Genomic DNA, 19,670 nt, shown 5'->3' on the forward strand with positions numbered 1-19,670 from the left:
ATTTATCCTTAGGTTTTGCCAATTTCTCCCTTTTTGGCCTAGTCATTCTTTGTGTTTCTCATTCATTCCAGACTGTTCCCTTTTTTCTTTCTTCCTGTCTCAGCCAGCACAGGAGATAAAGGTTAACGGAGTTTTGAGTGTGACCTGTGAGGGAAAATGCTATTGTTTAATTCCAGTTTCTTGCCATGGAGTTATTTACTTATCTTTCTATTAAATCCTCATAGCTTGTTACTCCTTTTTCTTATATTTTCACACAATGCCCTTTATTTCAACTGATTACTTGTTTTGATGTTCCTTAGCATATCTTATTTTTGCATTTTGTAAGAGTCTTCCTGTGGCAGCACATTTCATAACCACTATTTGATTTGTGAATTTATCTTTGTGGACCATCTTCCACTCTCAGATGATTACATGAACAAGTAGCTTGGTTGTAGACTTGTTCTTTAGAATACAGTGCCTTAGATAAAGATGAGAACTGGGGTGGGTGTGGTGGCTCACGCCTGTAATCCCAGCACTTTGCGAAGCCGAGGCAGGTGGATCACGAGGTTAGGAGATCAAGACCATCCTGGCTAACACGGTGAAACCCTGTCCTACTAAAAATACAAAACATTAGCCGGGCGTGGTGGCGGGCGCCTGTAGTCCCAGCTACTCAGGAGGCTGAGGCAGGAGACTGGCGTGAACCCTAGAGGCGGAGCTTGCAGTGAACCGAGATCGCACCACTACACTCCAGCCTGGGCGACAGAGCAAGACTCTGTCTCGAAAAAACAAAGATGAGAACTGAACTGAGATGAAGACTTCTTTAACATAGTGCCATCTAGGAAAGGACCAGCATCTATGGGAATCAACTTTGACAGATGCAATGAGGTTTTGGGGGACATCACTATGATTCATAATATGGTCACGTAATTGCTGGGCAGTGACATATTTTATTTTAGAACACTTTTAATTTTTCAATGAACTTCCTTTTAGATTTAGAGTTTGGTTTTTAGACCAACTCTGTGTGGTAGCTATGATAGGTCCAAACATTCTCATTTCCTAGATAAAGACAGTGAATATAAAGATATAAGTGTGCCTCTTCTATATGGGCACCTGTTATATTGTCTCACACATAGTTAAGGGTTTATTCATTTATCAATAAACATCTATTTAGTTTCTATTGCCATATCAGGTACATTGCTAGGTGTCAGCGATAAAAAGAACACTACAGACAACAATAAAAAAATCACCTAATCTAAAGTAATCAGTCTATTAGGGAATTAATAACAATAATGGTATCGTAAGCATGTGTATCAAACTGTTATTAATTTCATTGGTAGTGGAATAATGTGTCTGTTTAGCAAAATCCTACTGATTTTGTTATTAGGTAACAACTCATAGCAAAAACCCACATAGAAAGCTGAGAGAACAGTAGGCAGAATTATTTTATTTGCTCTGCATGACTTTCAAAGACCTATGAAACTGATTATTTAAACAAATTCTAAAAGAGCATGTTCTGAAAGCCTGAAATACTTGTTAGAATGAATTATTCTTTCTCCTTCCAATGGACAAAGCAGGCCCTAAACAGGAGAATGCCAGTATTCTTCTTTGCTCTACTGTCTCAGGTCCCTGGGGTGGGCGGTTCCCAGTTATACACAGCACTCCCTCCACACATGTAAGATGCATTTAGTTCTTATGTCAGAGCCCCCACTCTCCTACCTGCCATCTGGGCTGTCCTGTGTACTTACAGCCGTTTGTCACTCATCTCATATCTTTCCAATAGTGAATTTTTAAGTGGTGAATGGAGTCCAGGAAGAACACCATGAAGCTCAACAAGAGAGGAAGAGGGTCTGGATGATATCATCATTATGTCTGGATCTCCCTCAGTCTACCATACAACTCCTGCTGAAGCTTCTAGAATATTCTGTTACTTCAGCTTGTTAGCCCTTGTGATACAGAGATATCACTCACTGTCCAAATGGTCATCCATAATGGAAAGCTGAGCTGTAAAGAAGGGACATTGCCCACAGGGATAAAGAGGGTACATGCAGGAAAAATCATCCTTATTTTCACCATATTCCATGTTGCTCCATTTTGTTAGATTGGTTATTTTTCTTTTTCTCTGTGCTCCAAAAATTATCAGGCCTCTCATCGACCCAAAGTGGCCTAGATTTGTTCTTATTTCTTTGACTGAGTGTCTCACAAAGTGATCTGACCTTTTACAAAACCTTTTGTCACTTGTTTGAGAAAAATCAAGAGAGCTAGCTCCATCTCCTGATAAAATGCCATGCTACAATTATTTCATTGCCTGGGAAAGTGATTGAATCCCATAATAGAAGAAATAGCATCCACTTTTTAAAGAACTGGGCTGATGTTTTGAAAAGGTCAATTCTCTTCTGTGGAAAACTGCAAAAAATATCCAAATTCACATCTCACTTCACCTAGAGTCAGAATGTCTCTGCCATAAAAACCCAGACTGCAGAGCATCCAAGTCAAAGTGGGCTCAGGACCAGGAAAAATGTTACAGCTCTGCCATGAATCCAGGGTGAGCACGATTCCTATGAGTCATTAAACCAAATAAATAATCATAATAGAACCTTCTGTAGCTGTTCTGTAGTAGAACTTTTTTTATTTTTCAGTCCACTTCTATATAAGTTTCTAACTTCTTTTCACATCTATTGTTGGAGGTAGGTAGAATAGATATGGGGATAGTAAATTGCAAGTTTCCAGGCAAGGAAATTGAGCTGATTTGCATAAAATTCAATGTTCAGCTCATAGCAGGACCAGGATCACTACTTTCTTTGCAGGCAGTGTGTGCATGTGTGTGTTTTCCACTTAGACCAGTTGGAGCCAGGAAGCTGACATATGCCAAAATGCTGTTCCTTTTGGTAACTATACGAAGTTGTCTTGGCTTTGTGTTCCAGAATCATTAACAAACATTTCTATGCTTTTCTACTTGAAACTATAATTGTCAGTAAATAATTCAAAATATATCCAAAATTAAGATAAATATACTGAGTTTTGATATTTAATACTTACCCTTTCCAATTATACAATTATTGCATCAGGAGAAAGAATTGCCATATCTGAACTCCTGAAGTCATATGATACACTTAGACATCACAGTGACCTTCCACTTTTGGAATGTATGACTGGTCCATAAATTTAATTTTGAAGGAACTCAACATAGGAAAATATGTTGCTTTGTAAATGCATTCTCTCGCTGTTGAAATACATCAAATAGCTTTTCTGTCATTCAGGTTTGTATGTGACTTCCAATTTTTAAATTTTATTGGGATAATAATGAATTTATAATATTTTATTCCTGATTGCAGAGGAAGCTTAGAAAGGATGCCATGTCTTTACTGATTGATTAAGGCTGGTTTAAAGAAATCGAATATGTACCAAAATGAAGAAATTTTCTTCACCTAAAAAGTCATCACTTTCAAAGCAAATATCCAGCCTCTCCTTCCTCTGTCTAATTGCCAGCCGCTAACCCCCTCCCCCATATCTTATTTTCCTTGATAATAGAAAAAGAGTGGAACCTTTAAAGAGTGTTTTAAACTGTATAATTGGCAGTACCTCTGTGCACTTTGTGCGCTTGGGCTGCCTTCTGACCCTCCACAGCTGAAAAATTATTTCTCCCTCATACTCTATGCCTCAGCAAAGCTCCATTCTCTCGGACTGGCCGGTTCTGGCACTGTCCATGCACATTAGACCTGGTTGTCCGGCACTCTAGCTTGAAATGGAAATTCTCATAGAGGATGATTTTTCACTTCTGGTACCTGCCTGTAGGCATTTCTCATCATGCCTGCATAGAAGAACTACTCAAAGGAAAGGATATGTGTGGTGTGGGTATGTTGTGTTTTCTCTCTTTAATGGCATGGATGAAAAGAAGAGGATTTGCAGTATATTAGCACTGTTGGCGTCCAGATGGCTGCTATAAAAATAAAGACATGTCTGAGAATCAACAGAAAACTTCCATCCCATCAAGACATCAACACTACCAGCACTGTCTGTGCTACTGAATGCTTACTGCAGCCACACCTACTAATGGACAAAGATGAGAAGTTGTGAGTGGGAGTTTTGAGTCATCAGCTAGTTGATGATGGATTTAATGAGTCACTGCAAACAAATCACTTTGGATTTTAATATGTACCGCTTTCAGCTCACATATCCTTGAGATATTGTTAATCTCTGCCTGCTAAGAGATTCCAGTGGCCACAAAATCCATCTTTTTTTCATATTTTCACTGCTGGAGTTGAGTCTCCACTCTCAGTTCCATTAACACTCGTCCTTTTGTTTGAAATAATTCCCTGCTTTTTGCTTCTTGCCTACCTTGTTCCATGTTAGGGCCTTCAGGAGTCAGAAATTTGTGTGATATAGGGGAGCGGGAGCCCCTGTATTTCGCATATTTTCATGGTTGCCCTAGTGTGAAAGCTTCTTTGGCTAACTTGTGTGGTTTTCTTTGAATGTAAATTTCATAAACTTCTGTGTGTACATTGCTTGAGATACATTAAAATATGTTCATATCAAAGGATTTAATTTGATACTAAAATACTTTTGGAGGAAGATAGGAAAAGCATTGTTTCCATTTAAAGACAAGAAGACTAAGGCTTAGAGAATTCATGATCTTGTTCTTGAATTTTAGACTCCAAGTTCTAAGTCTATTTTTCCACATACTCACATTATTTTACTATATGTTTGTGTAATCCTGGAAAACTTACTGTTTGACTTGTTTCTTCCCAAAAGCAAGGGTGATTGGATGAAGGTGGGCCATAGGATGAAGGAAGGTGGTCCATAGGATAAGGAACAGGAAGTGGAGGCATTTAGTCTCAAATGTCTTAGTTACTATCAGGGAAACAATAAAATTACAAAACAGCTATCTTCAGGGAGAATATAATAAAAGGTTATATTGCCACATCGTGCTCCACAGTGGGTAAGAGGGAGAATGCATCTAATATTTCTTGAGTTTCTCCTAGGTGTCATGTTAAACTCTGTTACATCATTACATTTAGTTCTCAACAGAACTTTGTGATTAGATTACTAGCCTCATTTTTAACAGAATTACATACTGGTGCTCTATGAGTTTAATTAGCATGTGAAGGTCACACAAATACTTAAGTGCCAGAGCCTTGATTTGAATCTGTCTTGTCTTTTTTTTTATTTAATTTTTAAAAATTTGTTAATCGATACATGATAGTTGTAAATATCTCAGGGGTCTGTGACATTTTGATACATGCATACAATATAGAATGATCAAATCAGGTTAATTGGGATATCCATCACCTAAAACACTTAACTCTTCTTATTGTTGGGACCCAAGTCTTTTCACTGCAAAGTCAATAGATGAGAGAGACCCAGCTGTAAGAAACAGATCATAGAAGCACAACAGAAACAGGCAGACACCTAGAGTAGCCAGAAAAAAAATACGGGTAACAGAGAGGTCTGCGCCTAATGAAGGCCAATGAGGTCACTGGTGGCATGTTCCTCTTCTTGGGTCTGTACCTCTTTGTCCTCAGCATGCATTTGTCACATATCTTTGTTTTATTTACTTACAGTTAGGGAATATCTTAAAATATTTTGACCCCTCCCAATATTTGACTATGGAAGAAATTGTTTAATCACATCTTTGTTTCTCTGCCTATTTAATTCTCTATTTCAACACTTAACTTTCTTTTCACTGTATACTGGAAGAAAAGTAAACATTAAAAATATTTATTAATATAGAGAGGCATTTTTTTTTCTTTTTCTTTTTTGAGATGCAGTCTTACTCTGTCACCCAGGCTGGAGTGCAGGGGAGCGATTTTGGCCCACTGCAACCTCTGTCTCCCAGGTTTAAGCAATTCCCCTGCCTCAGCCTCCTGAGTAGCTGGGATTACAAGTGTGTACCACCATGCCCAGCTGATTTTTGTATTTTTAGTAGAGACGGGGTTTCATCATGCCGGCCAGGCTGGTCCTGAACTCCTGACCTCAGGTGATCTGCCCACCTCGGCCTCCCAAAGTGGTGGGATTACAGGTGTGAGCTACCATGCATTTGAAAGCAATAATATTTGTGGCACAATCTGAATTATAGAATGAAGTTAAAGGAGAAAGGAGGTGTTTTGATAGCATGAACAAAAAATTGAAGGAAAACTTGATGAAATATTCAGTGTTGGAAGGAAGATTACATAGAAGATGTGGGAGAGACCTTGGCATCTCTGATTTACATGAAACCAATGAAGTATTTCATTAAGCTATCTAATGAAAACAAAAGAAAAATCTCTCGATTATACTAAAATCTTTCTTGTTTAGGAATGTTGTTACAACAACTTTTAGACTAAAATATTTTCCAACAGTTTCTTCTGTGATATTCCAATAGCTTCTCACATAACTCATGAGCTCTGTACCCACCCAGAAATAATAACAGAAAAAGGAACAAAAGTTCATATCACTAAGAGAAAAATAAATGGAATCTGTTTTTCCATGAAAAATCTCCAGCCAATTTATATCTCTGTGGAAAATATTTATCTGAAGTAAACAGTCTCTAATATTTCCTTAAACATATTTTGTAACCTCAATTGTAATATAAAGTATTTGAATCTCAAAGTGCCAATGATTGATTAATTGTCTAAATATTTATTCTGTGCAATACACTCACAGAATTATTTTATTAAATTGGGAATCTTAACAATGATTCATTGTAGGCCTTTCAGAAATTGCTCAGGATTATATTTGTGGAACCCACATTCAGCCCCCAGCACTCTGCTGCCATCAGATTCAACCATCACCTTCAAATAATCGGTCACAGACAAGCTTTTGAAGAATATATTGCTCTGAGTATATATGGGCTTCCAACAATTTATGTTCTAAGGCATCAGTCTGAAGTTGAATTTCTTAGTATAAAAATCACTGCATTCTGAAGCATTCTGTGCTTTCAAGATGAAAGGTGCTTCAGGATGCTTTAAATTCTTTGATAAAACTAGCAATTAACATTTATTGTTCCTGTGCCCAGCACCATGCTAAATTATTCATATGCATATTTTTATTTAATCCTCATTGCAACCCTGTATGGTAGAGATCATCATTATTCCTCTTCTACCTATGAGGATACTTGATCTTAAAGGAGTTTAACAAAGTTACCTAAGGTACAAGGTAGAACCAGGATTTCAGCAAATGCTATTCTGACCACAGAGACCAAGTTCTTGTACATTTCAATATACCCTCAGAAGAAAAATAAATACTGTAGTTTTTGGATAAGGGCCAGGTTCAGAAAACATGAAGGCACTCCTATGGAATACCATCTCTGACTGCCTGCTCTATTAAATTGGCCCCACTCTGTGATGTACACAGTGTCTCTGGTGGGGTTTCCCCAGAAGAACAACCTAAGATGAGTTTTTGGATGCTCATGGGTTCCATGGGAAGTGACCCCCTGAACTGGAAACAGAGTGAGAAAGTAGATGAGAGAAGAAGGAAGGATTTGGAAGGGGCTAGTACTGAGGACAACTGGGATTATATCCTGCTGGGATCTTTAAGAAAAGTAGAACAGTTGTTCCTCCCAGGGAGCCAAAACTGGGGGATATTTAAACACTGACTCCTGATGCTCATTGGTCGAGATTGACTTCCTGGAAAGTTAACTTCCTGACCTTTCTGGAGTGCACACTCCTGCCCTAATAGGTTCTGGGGGACCTAAGCAGGCTGGGCACAGTGGCTCATGCCTGTAATCCCAGCACTTTGGGAGGCCAAGGAGGGTGGATCACCTGAGGTCAGGAGTTTGAGACCAGCCTGGCCAAGATGGTGAAACCCTGTCTCTACCAAAAATACAAAATCTCGCCAGGTGTGGTGGTGCGTGCCTGCAGTCCCAGCTACTCAGGAGGCTGAGGCAGGAGAATCAGTTGAACTCGGAAGGGGGAGGTTGCAATGAGCTGAGATCGCACCACCACACTCCAGCCATGGTCAACAGAGTGAGACTCAGTCTCAAAAAAAAAAGAGAAAGAAAGAAACCCTTCAGGCAGAGAGTCACAGGTGCTCACCGTTGGAATGTATTGAAATTGCGAGTGCAATACGAGAAGGCCAATGATCTATCTACTACAGATAATCAATTTAACTTATATAATTTTCTAATCATTACAGAGAGAAATTTGCATACTCCAAGTGGATTTCAGATAACCAAAAATCTACAGAACTATGACCAACTTTTTCTTTCATATTTTTCTCCATGAAGTTGTTTTTCCATGGAGTATAAAACCTTAAGTGTAGGGGCTTGGAATTATTTTTCTTTATGTGCATGTAAGTAGACTATAATAGAAACTTTGAAAATGTGCGTTGATTTCAATTAAATGTATTGAGTAGATATTTGTTACATACCCACTGTGTGCATGACACTGGTTGCATTATGGGGTACACACAATATTTCTTCACAATTCCTGCATGTGCAATATATATACTTAAATTGAAAAGCCAAGAGAGGCACATTAGAAACTAAGTACAACCAGTGTTCCTAGGTGTAAGTAACAAGTCAGCCAACTCTACTGCAAATGCACAGAAGGATTGGTGATATTAGAAAAGATACTACAGAAAAACAGGGCTTTCTGAAAAACTGGTAGAGTTTATGTGGATGGAAATAGCAGGGGACCGCTGTCTGCCTGGGAGGTGGGGTGCTGGCCTTTGACAAGACTGTATGATACAACCTTAAAGGACACAGATCAAGCTGTGGCTGCTGATAGCTGATCAGTTCTATAGGCTAGCTACTGAAGAGTCTTTTAAAAGTTTTTAATTTAGTGGTGCTATCGTGAAACCAGTATTTTAAGAAGATGATTTAGCAGAACTATTCAAGGTAGTTTAGAGGAGTAAAATATTCATGATGAAAGTCCATGCAAAGGGCTGGGCTATTCCAAGCAATGGAAGTAATTAGGACAGAACACTGGTGAAATCTTTTTCCTTTTGGTGATATAAAATGTGAGAAGTGGCTGGGCGTGGTAGCTCATGCCTGTAATCCCAGCACTTTGGGAGGCTGGAGCAGGTGGATTACCTGAGGTCTTGACCAGCCTGACCAATATGGTGAAACTCTATCTCTACTAAAAATACAAAAATTAGCCAGGCATGGTGGCTGGTGCCTGTAGTCCCAGCTACTTGGGAGGCTGAGGCAGGAGAATTGCTTGAATCTGTGATGGGGAGGTTACAGGGAGTCGAGATTGTGCCACTGTGCTCCAACCTGGGCAACAGAGCAAGAGTCTGTCTCAGAAAAAAAAAAAAAAAATGTGAGAAGTACTTGTCTCTGCTAAGAAATGGGATTAAGTCATGATGCCGAGGCATGTGGAGTTTAGAATGGTGATGGACCATCCGGACGGCAAAAAGATTAGTGAGTGACTGGTAGAAAGGAAATATGAATTGCAGATACAGGTTTATGTGTCAAATAAACGGAAATGAGTCATGAAGTTAAAAACTACTCATCTGTATTTAATAGTAAGAATATGAAAAGGAATGAGGTAGGAGCAGACAGTTGGGTTCTAAATCTTTAGGAAATACTTATAGTTTATAAATTGGAAGCTTGAGAGAAAAATCCAGAGAAAGAAAGACAAAAGGAAAAATAACAGGCAGGAGAATCTGGACTATAAAGTGCTTCAGTTATCAAATGAGATCAGTTTCAAGAAATGAAATATAAGGTGGATTTCAATAGTTATTACTACAAAAGTTTCGCTTTCTGTGATTTTTAAATCATCAATAAAATATTTTAAATTGAGAGGAAGTAAGTATAAAGACTCAAAGTTTTATTTTCAGGTTTGATATCAATCTACATTTTTAACACATTAAGTTGTATTTTCAGCAATACATCACCCCCCTCCTATTCTGTGTGTTTATATTTGGCAAACTTATTAGGTTACAGTTGACTTCTAGTCCCAAGCTGCTTCTGTTGGGAAATACAAAGCCTTCTAAGGGGAAATCTTGTATCTCCTTTGAATCCTATATTAGCTATGTCTGCTGCAAGTTCATTCTGCACTGCAATAGCATTGAGTTAAAAATGATCTTTTGACAAGACTTTTGTTTACTTAGACACTAAAGTGAACTAGGAGACAGCTTGTAATAGAATGCTGGCTATTACTTTTTTTATAGCATTGTATTACCAAAATACTATGAAAGTGAGGAATTTAGTTGATTTTTTTTTTTTTTTGGCAGATTCCAAGAAGGATTAAAAGCCATGTAGAATGTCTCTCACACTCCCAATTGAGGCAGGAGCGTTATTTGGAAGTGTTTTCCATTTACAGAAAACCAAAAATCCTCTAAATTCAGTCAATGTGTTTAGAAACTTGTTAAGCTTGAAGTCATGATTCTACTATAATCATGTGTCCTTTTTCTCTTTAAGATAATGAAGAAAAGTAACAGAAAAATAACTTTTTTTTTCTTAGAAACTTGATAGAGATTTGTTTTAGGATTTTTAAGATTTTTGGCTAATTTGTTGGTGCAACATATAAAGAAAAGTGTTCAGGTTGAAGATATTCTGAAATCAAGTTATTCCTGCAGGAATGCAAACCAAATGTTGACTAAAAGTTGTTTGGATCACTGAGAAACAAAAGAAGAATTGAAACAACACGTATATAGTAGTCATTGACAAGGAGATATATCTTTTTTATTTTTATTTGTTTTGAGATGAAGTTTAGCTCTTGTTGCCCAGGCTGGACTGCAATGGCACAATCTCAGCTCACTGCAACCTCGGTCTCCCAGGTTCAAGGGGTTCTCCTGCCTCAGCCTCCCAAGTAGCTGGGATTACAGGTGCCCGCCACCACACCCAGCTAATTTTTTTGTATTTTTAATAGAGATGGGGCTTCACCATGTTGGCCAAGCTGGTCTTGAACTCCTGACCTCAGGTGATCCACCTGCCTTGGCCTCCCAAATTTCTGGGACTACTGGCCTGAGATATATCTTAATACATAAATTCCGTATGGGCAAATTAAACCCATCACCTTGCCCCTTATATATCTGCTTCTTCATTTATCTAAGCATCTATGCCAACCTCATTCTTTGTCCTCATGCCCTTCAGTACCCATGAGTCAATCTTTGCTGGATGTGTCAGTCTACCCCATCCTTGCTGTGCCTTCAATATAGACATTTTCTCCTATTGCTCTGTCAGAATAAACTTATGAAGGCCAATCCTAGTGGCACCCTAATAGATAAATATGAGCCGTTAAGCAACAAGACCTGAGAAAATTCTTGAGTGGCAAAATTTGATTATTCTGTGAAATCTGCTGAGAGGTAGAGAGAGTATCCCTTCCAACTCATCCTGCATAAAATACTCTTGCATTTGAACCTAGCTCAGATCTCTCTTCTGTGGATTTTCTGGGCCCCTTGAGTCCAAAGTGGTGTTTTTCTATTCTGTGATTCCTGACAATTTGTTTGCACCACAACTGAAGCGCCTACTATATTTGCCTTGATTGGCACACTTATAATACTCATGAGATGATAGGCTCTGAGGAAAGATCTGGCCCTTTTGATACTTTTTCCCTTCCATGTATAATATTATTTTTATAATCTACTAAGCGATGAGCGTATTTTGATGAAATGGAATTGAAGCAACTTCTGTATACTCTATCTTTTCATCTGTGAACTATGGTGGGTTCTATGTTTAAAGTCCCTCTTATCCATAGGATTCTAGAATTCTATGATATGAATCTTCATCATTATTAGTATAGATTGTAAGTATATTTCTTTTTTTTTTCTTTTATTTTTGAGATGGAGCCTCGCTCTGTCGGCTAGGCTGGAGTGCAGTGGCACAACCTCGGCTCACTGCAACCTCCATCTCCTGGGTTCAAGTGATTCTCCTGCCTCAGCCGCCCAAGTAGCTGGGACTACAGATGCGCGCCACCAGGCCCAGCTAATTTTTGTATTTTTAGTAGACTCGGGTTTTCACCATATTGGTCAGACTGGTCTTGACCTCCTGACCTCATGATCCACCTGCCTCAGCTTCCCAAAGTGCTGGGATTACAGGCGTGAGCCACCGCACCTGGCCACCTGTAAGTGTATTTCTAACTGGACCATGTCTACTTCTAAAAGAATGAGTAGGCCAGGCGCGGTGGCTCACGCCTGTAACCCCAGCACTTTGGGAGGCCAAGACGGGTGGATCATGAGGTCAGGAGTTCAAGACCAGCCTGACCAACATGGTGAAACCTGTCTCTACTAAAAATACAAAAATTAGCTGGGCGTGGTGGCACGCACCTGTAATCCTGACTACTCGGGAGGCTGGGGCAGGAGAATCACTTGAACCCAGGAGATGGAGGTTGCAGTGAGCTGAGATAACGCCATTGTGCACTCCAGCCTTGGCAACAAGAGTGAGACTCCGTACAAAAAAAAAAAAAAAAAAAAAGGGATGATCAGGTCCATTCTGCTGTCTGGTCATTTGTGAATTTACTGGCTAACCTCCTCAATTCCTCTGTCTTCTCCATTCTCTCAGCTCCTTTGTCTTTCCTCCACATTGTCCCTCCAGCTTTGTATCAGCTTTCAGTTTCAGCCCACACTCTCCTCCTTCCTCCTAAGTCAAGGGTTCATGGATGTATCAAAGCCTTATTTGCTTGGCATCATCCTGGTATCACCTTCCTTTGCTCTGTCCCTTTCTCCCTGCTTCCTCCTGGCCCCCTTGTAACCTATAAATTCACTGACTTTGCAGACTCTTCTGCATGATGACAAACCCCATTCTATGCTCACCATGTTTTTACCTGATATTCTCTATTATAAAAGTAGAGTAATTTTTAATATTTCTGTGAATAGTTGGGGAAGGCAGGCTTGTGGACTTGACGGGGGCTTTTCAACCTCAGGGAATTCAACATCTGCTTTTCATAGGGTCCACGTTTTCCAAGGATGAGGTGTTGTGCTAAGCTCCATGAGGAATGGAGATAAAACCCAACACCTGGATCTTATCCTGAAGAAACTTACAATTTAATTGAGGAAAACCTGACATAAACAGAGACAACCTTTAAATACAAATAGCCAGCTAGTAGGCATCTGATAAAATGATAAAGGTGAAATAAAAAGAAACAGAGATAGGAAAGTTGTTAAGTGCTAACTTTTTAGCCAATGTGTGAAATACATCAGTTAAATGTTCTCACCTTCATCTTTTAGTACTTTGAAGAAAGGCTTATATCCAGTTACCTGATCATGCAATAACCCTCTAAGAGCAGTGAAGTGTATAGGTTTTGAAAGCAACGGTTGTACCCTTGTAGAAGGGTTTTTTTTCGTTTGTTTGTTTTTGTTTTTTTTTTTTTTGACGGAGTTTCCCTCTTGTTGCCCAGGCTTTAGTGCAGTGGTGGTGCGATCTTGGCCCACTGCAACCTCCACCTCCTGGGTTCAAGCGATTCTCTTGCCTCAGCCTCCCAAGTAGCTGGGATTACAGACTTGTACCACCACACCTGGCTAATTTTTCTTTCTTTCTTTTTTTTTGCGGGGGTGGGTGGGGGCAGAGTTTCACTCTTGTCACCCAGGCTAGAGTGCAATGGCACAATCTCGGCTCACTGCAACCTCTGCCTCCCAGGTTCAAGCGATTCTACTGCCTCAGCCTCCCAAGTAGCTGGGATTACAGGCACGTACCACCACGCCTGGCTAATTTTTGTACTTTTAGTAGAAATGGGGTTTCACCATGTTGGCCAGGCTGGTCTGGAACTCCTGACCTCAGGTGATTCACCAACCTCGGCCTCCCAAAGTGCTGGGATTACAGGAGTGAGCCACCATGCCTGGCTGTAGAAGGGTCTTCTAATAATTTTTGTTATAGATTCAACAATAACTTAGAACATTACTTAAAAATTAAAATTTCAAGCAGCCAACAAACATGAAATAATGCTCAACATCATGAATCATCAGAGAAATGCAAATTAAAATCACAATGAGATACCATCTTACACTAGTCAGAATGGCTATTATGAAAAAGTTAAAACAACAACAACAACAACAACAGATGTTGGAGAGGATGTGGAGAAAAGGGAACACTTATACACTGCTGGTGGGAATGTAAATTTATACAACCTCCATGGAGAACAGTGTGGGAGATTTCTCAAAGAGCAAAATATAGAACTACCATTTGATCCAGCAATCCCACTATTGGGTGTCCACCCAAAAGAAAATAAATGATTAGAACAAAAAGATACCTGCACTCATGGGTTTCTCACAGCACTATTCACAATAGCAAAGTCATGAAATCACCTTTAGTGTCCATGAACGGATGATATTGGATCAAGAAAATTTGATATCCATATCTGCAGACATACATCTACATATATACCAGGCATACTAGTCAGCCATAAAATCTCATTTTTCCTTAATGTGCACAAGACTCATTTCCACTGTCTACCCACAATTCTCTATAAAACAATTAAGAGTTGATTGTTTCTGTCAGTGGGTGGCATCTGGCTCACACTAGCTCAAGAGAGCACGCTGTTAAATATTCAGGAATATTGCCACCTAATTGTTAAAACTGGTCATAAATAGCTCGAAATAGGCCATAATGGGAGAGTGTACGCTCTGGAAATTATGTTCTTCCCCACATAGAGCCTGTTTCCTGGTGCACCATCTAATGGGGATGTCCTGGGGGAGAAGCTAAACATGCACTTGGCCTGAAACTTGGAAAAGATGAAGCAGAAGATTATGTCACAGCTGCAAGGGCTGTGGGACCAAATTCTGCCCCATGCCATCCAGGTGAGCCACCCAGGGGAGCTAGCAGATGAGCTATAGCAGCACTTCATGTCTTGCCACAACCTCCTAGCATAAAACCAGTCATCTTGAGTCTTTAACAAAACCTGCTCTTTTCTGTTTCTTGGCTTGTACCATTTCTTTTATTTTAAAGCACACTTTATCCTCCAAACCCTCACCCCCATCCCCAGAAACACACACACACACACACACACAGGTCTGTGCATACACAGAAGAATCATATGGCCTTTAAATATTGCGTCTCAATTCAGGAAACATTAGGAGGCATTGGAGTTCATTGAGTATTAGCCATATCACACCCACCTTTGACTAGAGAAGCTTTAGTTAGTGGCGACTGAGGATCCAATGGGAATGTCTCCCACCATCCCTGGTTGCTCTCTATGACTTGTAGTGACGTCAACATGAGGGAAGAAAGAAGATGGGTGAGGATATGGGACTCAGCAAATCGCTGAACAGATAAGAAAAGAACATTCACTTTGTTTTCTTTAACACACAGGACTCATATCAGGCCTTATTCCCTGGGGTCAGAGTGAAATTTATAAAAACAATTACCCTTTACACCAAAGTTGTGAATTTGCCGGAATGGTTTGCCATATTTCCTTAAAGGAACACAGGAAATTTGTAGCAGAATTAAGATCAAGAAGTTCTGAGTCTCTAATCTTTCCTTAAAACATCTCACCAAAATAGAACTTTATGCCTAACATTTGTGGATTCACTGAAGCATATGTAAGAATTATGGGGAGAGGCCGGGCGCAATGACTCACACCTGTAATCCCAACACTTTGGGAGGCTGAGGCAGGCAGATCACGAGGTCAGGAGATCGAGACCATCCTGGCTAACACGGTGAAACCCCATCTCTACTAAAAATACAAAAAATTAGCCGGGCATGGTGGAGGGCACCTGTAGTCCCAGCTACTCAGGAGGCTGAGGCAGGAGAATGGCGTGAACCCGGGAAGCGGAGCTTGCAGTGAGCCGAGATCACTGCCACTGTACTCCAGCCTGGGAGACAGTGTGAGAGACTCCATCTAAAAAAAAAAAAAAGAATTATGGGGAGAAGTAGCGCCTGAAATCTGCTGCCCTGGATGATTTCACTGCTGTGATCCTTGTGCCCTCCCTTGAAAAGTACTATTCTCAGTTATTTATCAGAATAATTTAATACCAGATAAGCTAGTTTTAAGTGATTTTGGCAGCAATGAACATAAAGCAAGGTATCTCTGATGATGGAATTTCAGGCACTGCTATGAACTAGAGAGGAAACATTTATTGACTTCAGGGGATTTTCTGTTACCGTAAAACTGCACAGATGGATAGATGGTCATGTAATCTTTCTATATCCCATCTGTATAAGTAAAAGTAAATGACTTATGTGTGTTGCAAGGTACATAATGACTGATAAAAAGAAGCTATTTGGAGAAAATCAGGAGGGGAGAAATTTTAAAGGATAAACTCTCCACTAACACTAGGATAATCACTGAAACACCTCATGCTAAGCAAAGTAATGACTGCTTAAAATCATACATTCAATTATTCACAAATCATCCAAGAAATAATGACTCCATAGGGAGTTTCTGACATCAAAGAAATAAGGATATAATCTATTGAGTAATCCTCAGTAACACACTCCAAAATTGCCTTTTCTGGGGTAGTGTAGTTCTTTTTTTATCCAACCAATATCACAAATCTTGGCACTACAGTATGTCCCCAGCTTGTGAGTTTGTTTCTGAAAGCCCATTTATAAAATTAGATGTTTTGAACTTCTAATCAATTTTCCAATAGAAAAAATGTTAAACGGTAGTGAAGTCCTCAGACGGACTCATTAAAAAATAATTAACTCATAAAATGTCCAATGGAAAGAGCAAAATAATAGCACTGGAGAATACTATTAACATCTGGGTGAGTGCTCTTAATGTTTTTCTGTGCTACCTTGGGGATCTAGTGAGTTCTGGTCCTTTTATATTTTGACCTAGGAATGAATAAGCCTGAGAAAGATAAATTGCTTACAGTTGCTAAAACTGCTGACCTGACACCACATAGTAGATCTGTCTCTGTAGGCAGAGAAGGATCTTCCTGCCACAGCTTTCTGTCAGAGCTCACGTATCCAACACTTTTCATCACTCTTATCCTTAACAACCAGTGAAAAAGTAAACTCCAGGAGTACATTCTCCTCCACTTTCCTGCTCTAACTTTGCCATAGTATTTTCCCCCAACCTCATTCTTCCTCTGTAAACCTTCAGACCAAACCTTTGCCTGCCTGCCCTTCCCGCTCTAATCACATTGCTGTACTCGCTCTCACTTTTCCTTACATCTTCCATCTCTTTCCTAGTCCTGGCTGAAATCTCACTGTTCCAAGGAAGCACATTCTTTCCTGCGGCCCCTTCCCATGTAGGTTACTTACTATTCTACTTTCCAAACAATAGAAGCCCAAGAATTAGATGCAAGGATGTCAGTTTTCTTGCTTACATTTACTACTGCTCAGTGGTTTACCAGGAAGCTTGGACAAAACACAAAGAAATAACAAGAACAAATTAAGCAATTATTTGGAGTTTCTGTCTGGCATAACGTAATATTCTTGTCATCTCCTTGCTTCCTGGCATTCCTCCTTTTATGCATCAATTCTTTTGGCTCCTGGCTCAAGGAAGGTTCTCTCCAGCCATGGTGTCACTCCCAGGGCAATTTCTGTCCAACTCCCCTGTCTGTAACCCTTAAACACATCCATATGAATGACTTCTAGCACTCCAGTGTAACAATCCATTCGATGGACTTCACTGCAACCTGTAATTTCTCCACCACTGATATCTCCAACTTTCATTCTCAACATGTTGCCCTGCCTACAGCTCATTCACTTTCTTATTCCTCAAAAGCCACTATGCATTTGCTCCAAAACCTGCTAAGACCCAACACAGAGAAAGTACATAGAGTTCCCAGACAACCACCCCGTCTGTCCAAACTGTCAGGCTCACTCTGTCTTTGCTCCGTCCTTGCTAACCTAGCCCTTAGGATCCATTACTTACTCACTTTCTCCTGATTGACCTGACATTCTGAATTTTTCTGTCCAATATTTCTTACAAAATATAACCCGATATGAGTTTAGCATTCTTCCTTCTGCTCCTGCACCAAGGGTGCTGTACTGCTCAAGAAATATCATATAGTCATGGTGACTGAAAATCTTACATTGGGAGTTCTTAGTTGAATTTTGGCAAGCTCCTTTTTTGCATTTCTAAATTTCAACTCAATAAAACTATTTTTGGTCTATAATTCATCTCATTCTCTGCAGTAGATTTTGCATCCTATGTCACTGAGAAAATTGAGAACATTGAGCAGGAATTTTCTGAATTAACTGCCCTGATCCTATAGGGGAACTTATGAGGCAGTGTGCCTAGGGCTGACAATACATTTAGGAGTCTATTAAAATGGTTTTTTTTTTCAGAAGGAAAGAAGGAGGAATTTTAGGTTGAAGAACATTTTTTAATATATAATATTTAGTATATTCGGCTGGATGCAGCAGCTCTTGCCTGTATTCCCAGCACTTTGGGAGGCCAAGGCGGTGGATCACGAGGTCAGGAGGTCAAGACCATCCAGGCTAACACAGTGAAACCCCGTCTCTACTAAAAATACAAAAGATTAGCCAGGCACGGTGGCAGGCACCTGTAGTCCCAGTTTTGGGGTTACAAATAAAGTTTAGCAAGTAGGCAAATTCATCAGTACAGAATATGTGAATAACTGGAATCAATTATATGCTGTTATGGACTGAATTGTGCTCCCACGAAATTCATATGCTGAAGTCCTAAGCCCCAGTATCTCAGAGTGTGACTGTTTATGGAGATTGGGTCTGGAAGGAGGAAATTAAGTTAAAATGAGGCTGTTAGGGTGGACCCTAATTCAATCTGACTAATGTCCTTATAAGAAGAGGAGATGCAGACATACAGATACTATGAATACACCAGCACAGAGAAAATGTCCTGTGAGTCCCCAGCAGGAAGATGGCTGTCTGCAAGCCAAGGGGAGGGGCTTCAGGAGAAACCAACCCTATCCTGACCTCAGAATTTCAACTTCCAGAGCTGTAAGAAAATACATTTCTGTTGTTTAAGGCACCTAGTCTGCAGTATTTTGTTATGGCAGCCCTAAGCAGGCTAATACTGTAGGTGCAAGCCACTCCTAACACATTTTCAAGGCCAATGGACAATGTTATATGTTTATTTTATTTGACTTCTCATGGTATTTCACACAGTGAACCGGCTTTTTTCATACTAAAATTCTCTCTTTTCCTGGATATCATTGTCATCTAGTTTTCTTTCTACAACATTAGCTATTCCCTCCTATTTTTTATGTATGTGGCCTCGTTTTTCAGGATTTTTTTTTTTTTTTACTAAAACGTAACGTATTATTATAAGAATCTTTATAAAATACAGAATACAATACAATGGAAATAATACAAATTATCTTTAATCCTAATACCAGGGATAATATACCTCTTCTGTGGTAGCCTCTTTATTCAGCAGGCTCGTAAACACTGCTGTCTCCAAAGCAACTAAGTTCATCTCTCTGCTCTTTGAATTATATGCACTGAAACTCGTTACCATGGTTCACAAGCTCTACCAGATGTGCCGCCTCTCTGACTTGACGGCAGCACTCGCCCCCTTGGTATCCACACCAGGCCACCCCAGCAGGTCTGTCCTTCCAACTGGCTGTTCTCCCTGAAGGTCTCTGCACCTAAAGCAGCCACCCCAGGTAGTGCCATGGCTGACTGTTCCAGGGGTCTCAGCATCTCTCCCTTTAGCCAAATCCCTCTTATTCCATACTAAAATTTCCCCTTTTCCATTCATTGAAGAGTATTCAAAGTTGTATTTAACATTTACCTATTTATTTACTGTATAGCATTTACCTCCCTTCTTCCTTTAGAATATTAGGTCCATAAAAGAGAAAAATATTTAAAATAATGGAACTATGATTTTCAGATTGAGAAGCTCTATTTCACATGTACTTTCCTTTGCCATTTTGAACATTGGGTAGTACCAATAACAATT

General features: G+C 39.7%; 1 pseudogene; it reads right to left on the minus strand.

The window, feature by feature from the left end:
* The window catches only part of LOC129048480 (NADH-ubiquinone oxidoreductase chain 5-like), an 83,983-nt pseudogene extending 64,599 nt beyond the window's left edge, over positions 1-19,384 (minus strand).
* Between the last annotated feature and the right edge of the window lie 286 nt (positions 19,385-19,670).

Source organism: Pongo abelii, chromosome 8 (genome assembly GCF_028885655.2).
Source record: "Pongo abelii isolate AG06213 chromosome 8, NHGRI_mPonAbe1-v2.0_pri, whole genome shotgun sequence".
Lineage (NCBI taxonomy): Eukaryota > Metazoa > Chordata > Mammalia > Primates > Hominidae > Pongo > Pongo abelii.